We start from the raw sequence: 10,776 nt of genomic DNA on the forward strand, positions 1-10,776 counted from the left end.
CTTCCAAACTTTCATCCAGCCCCTCTCGTTTCTCTCTTTTCACTCGTGCAACCCTTGTCATAGCTTTTCACCCATAGCGCTGCTCCTTCGCCAGTAATCAACGACAGTCCAACCACTCCATTGCGGATCGCACAAAGGCACTGCCGGATCATTGTCCTTTGAAATGGATACGGACCAGGAATTCCAGGCTTCTCCTCGAACCAACGGAATGCTTCTTGTTCTGGTAGACACTATCTCTCCTCGGGATACTCTTATCGGGACGATAAACGGGGAAGCACGTGTATAGATGGGAAGGGAATCGTCGATCGATGAAACGATCCTGCGTAAAATCCTGGCCGATGGAAATATTCAGATCGATGGACGGGTAGATGGATTTTTGCGGAACTGCAGCGAAGAGTTTCGAACGATTCTGTGTGAAAGGAATTTACGATGAGTTCCGGATTGGACGAGTGTTTCAGCGTTTTCCAGATTTCAGATTAATGATTACACGGAAGTGTTTCATTTTGATACACGATGCGACTTTCATGGATTTTATCGATAGTTGATTGTTAACTTTATCGAGGAATTTTAGGCCTGTTTCGTTGTTTTCATCGGGGCCTCTGTGTGTATGAAATTGTTTGAATAGGATTGATTTTGATATCGTCCTTTGGATTGTTAGATTTACTGTAGCTTCTTAATTTGTTTAGAAACTTCCCTATCAAATATCGTTGATTAGTTTATTGGAGATATTTTCAAGAGATTTAAATAGATTTGAGTTTGCTTTGCGATGGATTTGTTGGGTTCCATCGATAGTTGTTTATTAATTTGTTGCTAATTTTTCGAGGTATTATTGATGTTTCAGTGAATTTGAAACTTACAACTACGTTATTTCTTCGTTTCGCAAAATTCGCCTGCCATAACTAGCTTGCAATATTTTAACTTTGCTAACTCTTCTGTCAGAAAATTTTTAAATACACGTAGATAGAAAAATTCGTTGAAGTGAAGATAAATCCTGAATTCTATTATTTCTACGTATCAATATCTGTTTCACGCCACGACAAATTACGACAGACAGATACAGACTCAAAAGACACGTTTCGAATATTCCCTTCGCTCGATTCTACGTAAATATTGAACAAAAGCGCGAAGAAAAATGTCTCTAAAATTAACTTAACACACACATGTGTAACTAATTGCGCCCTCGACCCTCGATCTAAATTTCGATCCTCGGTCTCAATTAAAAGCTCTTTAACTTAACTTCTAAAATCTCCAACAAATTGCTCTGCGCACCAAAGGAAAGTGTAATAAAAACAATTCGCTAGAAAAAACAATCCCTCACCTTGCACGGTAACGTCAGCTAAAAAAAGGCGTCTGCACGGTAGTCGATGGTAACCTATAGTCGATTCCTGGTTCGAGCAAACATTATCTTAACTCCCAGCTCGGTGTAGTCGTTGGCGCACGTGGGTAAACATCCTATCCCTCGAAGCATCGAAGAACACACTGCGACACTTGGCCGCGTTTCCTTTCACCATTCTCCAAAGCTGCCACTATTCATTGGTAATTTCCCGTGGTTCCAGGCCAGGGGAAAGCGATGGCAATCGATTGAAAATCCCGACGAAACGGAGATTATCGCGACGAGAAAAATCCTGGAACTGGGCACCGCGGCGGCTGCATTAGCGCTTAAACTGTTTTATCAGGCATCGTTGATCGAGATCAACCGATAGGGTATGAATATGTAAATGACGGGGTGGCTGGATCTCGGAGCCAAGACTACGAGAACGCTTCTTAACCATTCCGTGATCCTGCACCGCGGATCCGCTCGCTCTTTCTGTTTTCGCCGCCGCAAACCGACCGCCCCGGGCTTCACGGCTCCGCGAAATTGCGCGAAGATTATCGGCACCAGGAATATTGGCGAGTATCCCGGCTATCGATCTCCGTTTCTCGATTCGTGACTCGAAACGGTACCGGTATCGAGCGGTTACAGAGGCTCTTAACGCCGTTTACTCGTAAGTCTTCTCAGAGTGTTTTGAATAGACAAGTCGTGAGACCTACGAATATCATTCATATTTTAAACTCATGAAAGATTAGTGTTCACGATTCCATTCATTGCTAGTGGTACGTACGTTGTGTAGATTCAATTATTTAATTCTGCTCTTCTTCTACGTTTCTTATCGACGTTTGCATAGCTTCCGGATGTCCTCTTTGTAAATTTTAAAGTACTCTATTTATGAAAAGCGTAAAATACATAGAAGTTACTAAAACACAGATAAATATATTTCATGCTGGAATCAAATATCGAAACACTATCTTTGGTATCATTAACCATATTCCAATGATACTTATTCAATTATACATCTACGTTTTCGGGTTAAATTGAGTTATATCGAGCCACAGCGAGGTTAAGCAATTCCGCTGTCGTAATTGTTGCATTTTAGTTGTCGTACCATTCGATGAGAATAATTTAGCGATGGATATATGCAATAAGAAATAACGTGACAACGAAAACAACGAATTCGAGCCATCGAACGTATATAAACATCTACTCACACCAGTATCTTTCCTCGTAGCTCTCCAAGTCTTTAGCCTCAAAAAAGACTCATCGTCGTGCAATTGGCAACCAAATTCCCAGGAAGAAGACTGTCGAAACCCGCGGGCCTCGATTGCACGTTTCAAGGAACCACTGCCCGTAGGCCTTGAGTAATCCAACACCCAGACGACGTCCTTCTCTTTATTTCGTCGCTCGATCCATCCTTTTTCCTTCTTTTCTCTTATTCATCTTCTCGATCTTCCTTTACCCATCGTCGTGTTCGCCTTCGTCTTCGTCAAAGACCTCCCCTAGACGGGGCATCTAGTATCACCGACCAAAAAGAAACGAACCCCACGCTGAGTCTCATCGTACGGGCTCTCCAGCCACAAAAATAGGTTGCTTCCTTCCGCTACCTTGCGACCGCGTATTTTTTTCACACTGGTACCCACGGAACGTGCTTTAGCTGCAACAGAATGTCTCCGTTTTATCAGACTCGTCTTTACCTGTTTAATTAGTCAGTTTCCTCATTTATATTTACACTGCGGATTTTTATGCAAATTCGTATTTTTGAAAACGTAAAAGAGCATGTAGAACCTTGGTAAAAAATTGTTTTACGTACCAAGTGTTACAGAAAACACTATACTGTGGATGTTTTATATATTTTTTCATATTATGCGCGCTCTGCATTCTATGAAATTTTGCACTTTCGAATTTCCTGTAAACGAATCAAAATTTCCAGTCTATTTACATTCGTAGAACGCGATCTTTGTGATTATTAGAAAGTTGTCTGAGAAATGAGTGAATTTGATAGTTCGATCTTACAGTGTAATTGAAATATTATTTTCTTCTTGTTCCACTTGTTTCGTATTATTATTCGCTTGAGAAAATATAAGAAGCATGACAAATGAAAATCACAGGAATAGTATATCGGTACATTTTTGTTGTTTTTTATTCTAACAACTAACACTTTATTTTTATTACTAAAGTCACTTTATGCGTAACAAGGAATATTTTAATATACTTATTAATTAAAGGGACTATAAAATCCAGAAATATAAACCATCTGGAAATAACCGATAAATCTACGAAGTTTTGTAAATTTTGACAAATCAGTGACATAATATTACACAAAGATATATATATATATATTTGAAACTAAAATCAAATAAAAAATGAGAAATTGCCAGTGTAAAATTCATTAACAACGCATGTTGAATTTTAAGACCGTTTCTCTGTGAAATATGAAAAATATAACTTATTACCAGATTTTTAAATATTAAAAATTTTTATCAAATATAAAATAAGCTAATTCCATTCACTACCTTACGACGACGTACTCTTTTTCATTTTGGTACCTATGGGACGCCCATTGAGTGTCCAATAGGCTATGGGGACTCCTCTGGTCCACGCGGCGCAAAATCGTAAAGTCAAAGAAATATTAGACACCCTGGCTACCACGCGACTTATATTTAACGACCGGCTTAATTAATTAAACATCCCCAACCGAGGTCGCCATCGTTGCTGCTGCCGCGCCGCTCCGTTTCTTCGTGGCACTGATAATTGGCTCAAGCCTACGTCGCTGCGTTCGATCCGATCGTTAAGCTCTTTGATCTGGAACCGATAACGTTTCACCCCGCTGCTTTTGATTTATCGCGGTCCTCGTTACTCCGATCCGGTTTCTTCATATTTTTACGGCCATTATTTGATCATTGAACGGTAGCCACGGTTTATTTTTGGGACTACTATTTGCACGTATATAGTTAGTTTGTCCGAATTTATTTTATAGGGATTGGGATTCTTTGTGAGAGAAATCAGGGACGGGATCGAGCGTTTGTAATTAACGCGCCGATTAGGATAGTTTGGTAAATTTGCAGAGATATTTTGTATCTCTTATTACTCTTTGCAACGGTTTGTATTTTCCATTATTGATCGTATTTATTAGACCGATGAATTTTGGTTTCAGAATTACTGTTGTTTAATAAGTTAAAACACCTATTTCATAAGACACAAGCTGGGGTTATAATTATATCCACGTTGAATGTTTTCGTTCTTTGTAATGTCATGAGAAAATATTAAACACAAATATCGTTCATTTCTATATCTACTCCTACTTTTTCACATCGAATACCGTATTATTCTAATGGTAATGTTGTTCAGCTAGCTATCACCGAAGCACTAATTATATAATTCCTATTAAACTCGACTAATATCCAGAAACCTGAAATTACATAACGTCTAAAAAGTTCCGCGACGCATCTCAGACTTCCTAGTAGCCGCGAAGAACGTCAACAACCATCATTACATACCGCGTGAAGAGAATGCCTCGAGTGGCTCGCGGCTGGAGCTTAAAGAATTCGTCTGAAACTGACGATTCGTCAGAATCGGTTCACGGTTCGCTTAAATACGTGGAATCGCGTGATCAAAGACCACGCAAAGGCATTAAAGTGGACAATTAAAGCGTCACGCGTTCGCGAAATTTCAGTCTTGAACGACGCCGAGCGGTCGAAGGTGGAGCAAGAAAAGGAGAGAAGGAAGAGTGGTGGAAAGATCGAGGCGGTGGCGAGGCACGTACTGCTCGCGTGTGGTCCATCAATCACGGCGTGTTCCCGGCGACAGGTGGACACCGGGGTCGATGGAGAGGCCACATAATTGGGAGAATAGTGCCGGTTTGCTGGTTGGCCGGACGCACGGTCATTTATCTTGTCGCGATCGACCGGCCATCGACGGTTCGCCTCGATTCGAGTTAACGCCCGTGAAATCGTGCGTCGCTCGCTGCCACGGAAAATCTCGTCGCACCCCTCTAATCGATACCGGATACTATTTTCCTCTTGTTACGCGGCCGTTTTACCAGCTGTCTCGCGGATCAAAGCTCCGGACCCAGCGGCCCGATGAAAGCGTGAAGCTACGATGTTACGGGACCTGTCCCAGTCGGCCCGTTTAAAGATTCCTTGATTTTTACACCCTTTTAGTCACTTTGAATTTTTTTTTTTTTTTTTTTAATGAATACACTGCAAGCGTTCATGCAATTTTATGTTTTCACTAACATATTGTTAAAGTATGCGGAATTGCACATACTTGCATATAATTGCATAGAATTGTACGGTACGTCAATTATGTTATCGTCGGGAATATTCTTGCGATAATAATTTGGTATTATTTATCATTTTTATTTAACACAGTAAAGCAATTTAATGTTATTATTTATTTCATAGTATGTTTAATTAAGTAATTTATCTTTAAACTATAGTCTCGAAATCAAAGAAGCAATTTCTCATGTCATCTGTATAATCACGATGAATGTAAATACCTCTATGTATTTATAATATACTTGCCAAGGATGCGTTGATCATTTTCGAAAACATTTCAAATGCGATTAGACGACAGGTTTAACGCGTGTATAACGAAGACTCATTAGCCGAGGAAAAGCCTTAGACCTTCTCCGACGAATGCTAAATAGCGTTTATAAATACATAATTACAGTGATTGAAGCAGAAAGCTTTACAGGCGTTGTTGGCACGTTTCAATTAACGAACAGGTGTTAATCATTATTATTCACAACAGCAGGGCATTCTCGTGCTATTTGACCTCGTTCTCGAAATTTTTTGGACGTATTTAGAAATTTATATTCACTATCTTTTTGCGTTAATCGCGTGTATTTTTCTTGCCTTTCGTAATGATCGTTCTTCAAGATTTTCTATCCAATCGCAAGTAAATCGTACAAAATAATTATTAACTCTTTATATCGTTCATTTTCTTTGAATTAAGTAGCTCTTCGAGTTGTAGATATATATATATTTTCAACAATCAACACATTGAAAACTTTAGATCGAGCAATTCTGCAAAGAAACACATTAATTTATATCGATTTAAATTATTAATCCAATTATCAGATATCGAATATTTATCCATTTATTATAAGTATAAATGTGCTAAAATATATGAAATAAATATAACATGCAGGAATATCCAATTAATACTTCTATAGTACTCGTTAACATATTTAACTAAGTAGAACTTATTGCTTATTTTCAACTTCTTTAACTATACTTGTAAAGGTATGAATTTGCATATACATTTGTAGTTTAATTTCGCAATCATCACTCCCCAAAAAAGTAATTCTGTGCAATCGATATTTATAAAAATTGTAAATACAACTGAACGATTAAACAATTTTTTTAAAAAAGTTGGACGGATCTTGACTGTTTATCATTATTCATAATTATAATTATGTTTATCACTTATATCAATAGTTATAAATCTTAATTTACCTAAGCATCCACGATCTAGCGTTTACCACGCCAATATCTTCATTTAGGAATGAATGGCTCTTGGGAATGTTACTTGTGCTACTTTACATCGATCTTATCAATCCACTCCTGCACAAATAAAAAATCTCCTCATAAAACCGCCGGTTCGACATTCTCCTTAAACATCCTCCTAAAATAAACCGACGAAACGATACCATTGCAATAAACTATCAAATCTCTGCTATTTTCACCAACGCCTCCATCCCATCTCTTTCTATCATCAACATTTTCCCAGCAATACGTCAACGCGTATTCTTCGATGATCTAAAAATCGTGTTACTTATCAGTCGACTAAAAGTGGCCCGATATGGCGAAACACGCTTCCTCTTTTGAATACTCGCCGCAAAACCGATCAACTGAGCAACGACGACATTATTTCTCGATGTTCCATCACGGCAAAGGTTTTATCGACCAGACGATAACGGCGTGGCCACCGAAAAATGCGACGAAACGACGGGGCCGATAAAACGGACGCCCTATTTTCTGGATAACGTCGCATTAACGACCTTTAGTCGAGCGCACACGCACCGCTATTAACGCTATCACCAGCGCAGTTACCGCTGTGGATAAGTAGCTGCTTGATGCACTTCGAGCAGAGTTGCATCTGCGACTGCCGATCTGCTCGCTGGTTAATTGCACGCGTATAAATAAACCTCTTTATTTACACGCCTGTGCCAAGATTGGTCTCTCTCTTTCCATTTATCTTCGTGTTTCTTTCAGTGTTCCTTTGATATTTCCCTTCCTTGTTTTGAGCGTGGTTCCTCTTCTCCTTTGAAGGAGACGAGGAAGATAATTAAAGGCAGTCGCATTAATTGCGTCGATCGAACGGCGTCGTTGGAGATTGAAATTTTGGGGTAGCTTCGATAGCGGTGGCTCGTGTAAGTAGCCGTGTCACAGCATCGTATTTTCACGAGCGAACGAGTTTTAATTGATAAACAACTGTCACATGGCTCGGAAGATTGGATACGGCGGAATTAATAGCGAATCTTGGCTAGTAAATCGTTTCGATGTTGCGTTGAGTGGCGTAATAAATTAAATCATCGAGAGGTGATGAGATAGATGTCTTGGTATATTGCGTCCTGTTTTGAGATCCTGCACGATCAAACAGATTATGCCTTATGGCTAATGATATTTCATTTGGAAGCAGTTATATTAATCGCTGTTTCAATAAATTAGAAATCGTAGAAAAAGAGAAATTGTTGATCTTGTATTAAATATTTCTTCGCACCTAGATATATTTTATATTGTACGACTTTTATAGAAGCTTAATATTCTCTGATATAATTTTCTTTAAGGGAACTTATCGTTCCTTTTCTTTTTTTTTGTGTGTGTGTAAATCTTTTTAGATAAATTAGTTATTGCTCTTGACTTCATACGTTGTGTCATTTCATAACTAATCCAGAATACGGAGATTTTTAAGCTTACCTTAGAATTTACTTATCTAATGAAATTAAGAAATTAATAAAAGTGATCAGTTCAGTTCCTGACGAGCTCATAAAATGAAGATTTTTCTAATGCGAAAACACATTGAGATAATTGTAATCACGTTTTAATAATACGTTAAGCAATCCCGTATACGTTTTTTCATTTTCAACGATTGCATGACCACGTTCCACGACTTTATACCTTTGAATATACAGAAACCAACCAACCAAACAAGGAACCAAACCATCACGATATAATCACACAGTGTTCAAACAGAAAATTTTTCCAGAATCGCAACTTTCGTTTCGCAAGGTCCCAAAAAATTTTAAAGCACTGTATAGATTTGTAATCGACGTTGTCACGTTAATTCGATCACCTTTTAATCGAATTCCTGGGATGCCTGTCTCGCTGGTCAGCCGGGCTTTGATCGAATATAAAATTTCCTCCGGCAAATACAGAGCTTTTTCAATCACTGGGACGAGGGAGAGCAACGTTCGGCGTGATCTGTCACCGATACATGGCGCGGTTCGCTTCCGTCGAATTCCCTAACAAACTTTGTCAATTACGCCGGACTGTAAACTGTCAGTCCCGTGTACCCATCTTAATTGAACGGCCACGACCGACCCGGCCACCGCTAAATTTATGCCGTAAATAACGATCCGACCGTAAAATCCGAATAGTATATTGCGTAGGTTGTAATAATTTATTTTCCGAAATGTTTAGTTTACCTGGTTGTAGGTGGAATCGAACGCAACGTCGAAAGTACGGTTCGATACGAAACGATCTAACATTGTCTGCATGATGATTAACTACAGTCAGTCACGAAGGTTTACGTACAGTACTCGTCGAATTTTATGTATCTAATTTACCAAAGAAAACTAAAAACTAGAGATTATTTATGTTTACGTATTATAGATACGATTGTTATTAATTTATCTCTAAGAAGAATTAAAGAAAATTCAATTTATAGCAATTTTGGGGTAAAATCACATTACGAATTGTAATATTTTTAATTTTTTCGACGCCAAAAGTCAGGACGAAGTAGGAGGACGTTATCGATGCTTACGTAGCGAACAAGGGGGAACCTACAGGATGTGAATATAATATTAAGTCTACTATTTTTATAATTTCATGTAAATATAACAGACGCATACTGAATTTTTCTAACATCGTATTTTATGTCTTTTCACTTTTTTTTTTTTTTTTTGATAAAGATAAAAGTGAACAAATCGTATTAAAAGTTTAACAATACGGGTCTTAGTGTGTCAACAAAATTCGTAGGCTAAAGATTTTACTTAAACTTTTGCGTAGACTTTCGCGACTGACTGTATACAAGACAAATATAAGATTGGAAGAATGAATGACTTTTTACATCTTGATATTATTAGTTTTCAACATGTATCGTTGTCTCGTACGAAAGCGTATAATATTTTAGATTTAAGTTAGAACACTTCATTTTAGGATATTAATTTTAATTTGTGCTCTCTACTCTATGAAGTAACTAAAATAGAGCTAGTAAGATCAGGGATAGGGCAAGATCGGTGATTTGTATGCGAAATACGTAATTTTATACGGTCGATCAAAAAGATCGAACTCATCTATCGATGGTCAGTTAATAAAAATCCTGGAGTATTCCCGGGAGTGAAATAAAATTATCGACAAGCACGACAAAAATTGAAACATGGTTCCAATTTGCTCGCACAGTACCGCCCAGTATCTATAGTTCATTTTAACGACGAACATTCTCGTCTGTTCAAAATTCATCGAGTTCAATTATGTTACAATGGACCAAAGGTTTTCTACGGTATTGAAATTCACAGTTTGAATTTTATATCCCGAAGAAAATAAAGCAGTAACTTTAAAGCATTAAAAAGCACTAAACTATCACCGTTAACTCCTTTATAATTAATCCTAATGTCATTTCTCAACCATATCAATTCTATTTTGAATACTCGAATTACACAATACAGTTAAATTTAAAAAATATAACAAACTATCTAAACCTAATTATTCTAATACAACGCTTCAACCTTTCTTTTTAATCCTATTTCTAATGCTCGCGTTATACAACGTGGCAAAGCACACCCCAAAAAGTAAATCAAAATCACCAACTCTTTTATAATTAATCATTCTAAAGCAATTTTTCAATTAATTCCCTGTTTGTTGTAACGCACGATCAGCCTAATATTTCTCATCGTCCGATAACACAAAGCGCATAAACCCCAAAGATACATTCAGCATCTGAACGAACCTACGTTTCTGCCCGTTCCCCATTCGTCGCGAATCTTTTCCACCGTTTTCCCTCGCTCTTACCTTTATCATTTTGCCGCGGCATTGTGTCAGCTTCTTTGCGAGGGGAATCGGTCTTTTTTAGCTGGTTCGCGAGCCCTCGAGAGACACGCGTAAGTCGTATCGACGAAACGCAACAATGGCGCCGCGAGATTTCGCTCGGAATCGTATCAATCGCTGTCGTGGCACAATCGTTTCTCGACATGTTACCTGCTCTACGCGAGCCCGTTCTTCTCATTGTCGTCGAGG

The 10,776-nt window shown here is 38.3% G+C and overlaps 1 long non-coding RNA gene across 2 annotated transcripts; it reads right to left on the bottom strand.

Annotated features, from left to right (window-relative positions):
- Positions 1-7,416, bottom strand: LOC126915655 (uncharacterized). Of its 2 annotated transcripts, XR_007710286.1 has the most exons (4): positions 6,775-7,416; positions 2,527-6,342; positions 2,103-2,200; positions 1-2,027 (listed from the first exon to the last, which is right to left on the bottom strand). It is a non-coding gene; the product is annotated as an uncharacterized LOC126915655 (long non-coding RNA). The 2 variants fall into 2 exon arrangements; XR_007710285.1 differs by having other exon boundaries at positions 2,103-6,342.
- Between the last annotated feature and the right edge of the window lie 3,360 nt (positions 7,417-10,776).

The sequence above is a fragment of the Bombus affinis genome, chromosome 1, assembly GCF_024516045.1.
Source record: "Bombus affinis isolate iyBomAffi1 chromosome 1, iyBomAffi1.2, whole genome shotgun sequence".
NCBI lineage: Eukaryota > Metazoa > Arthropoda > Insecta > Hymenoptera > Apidae > Bombus > Bombus affinis.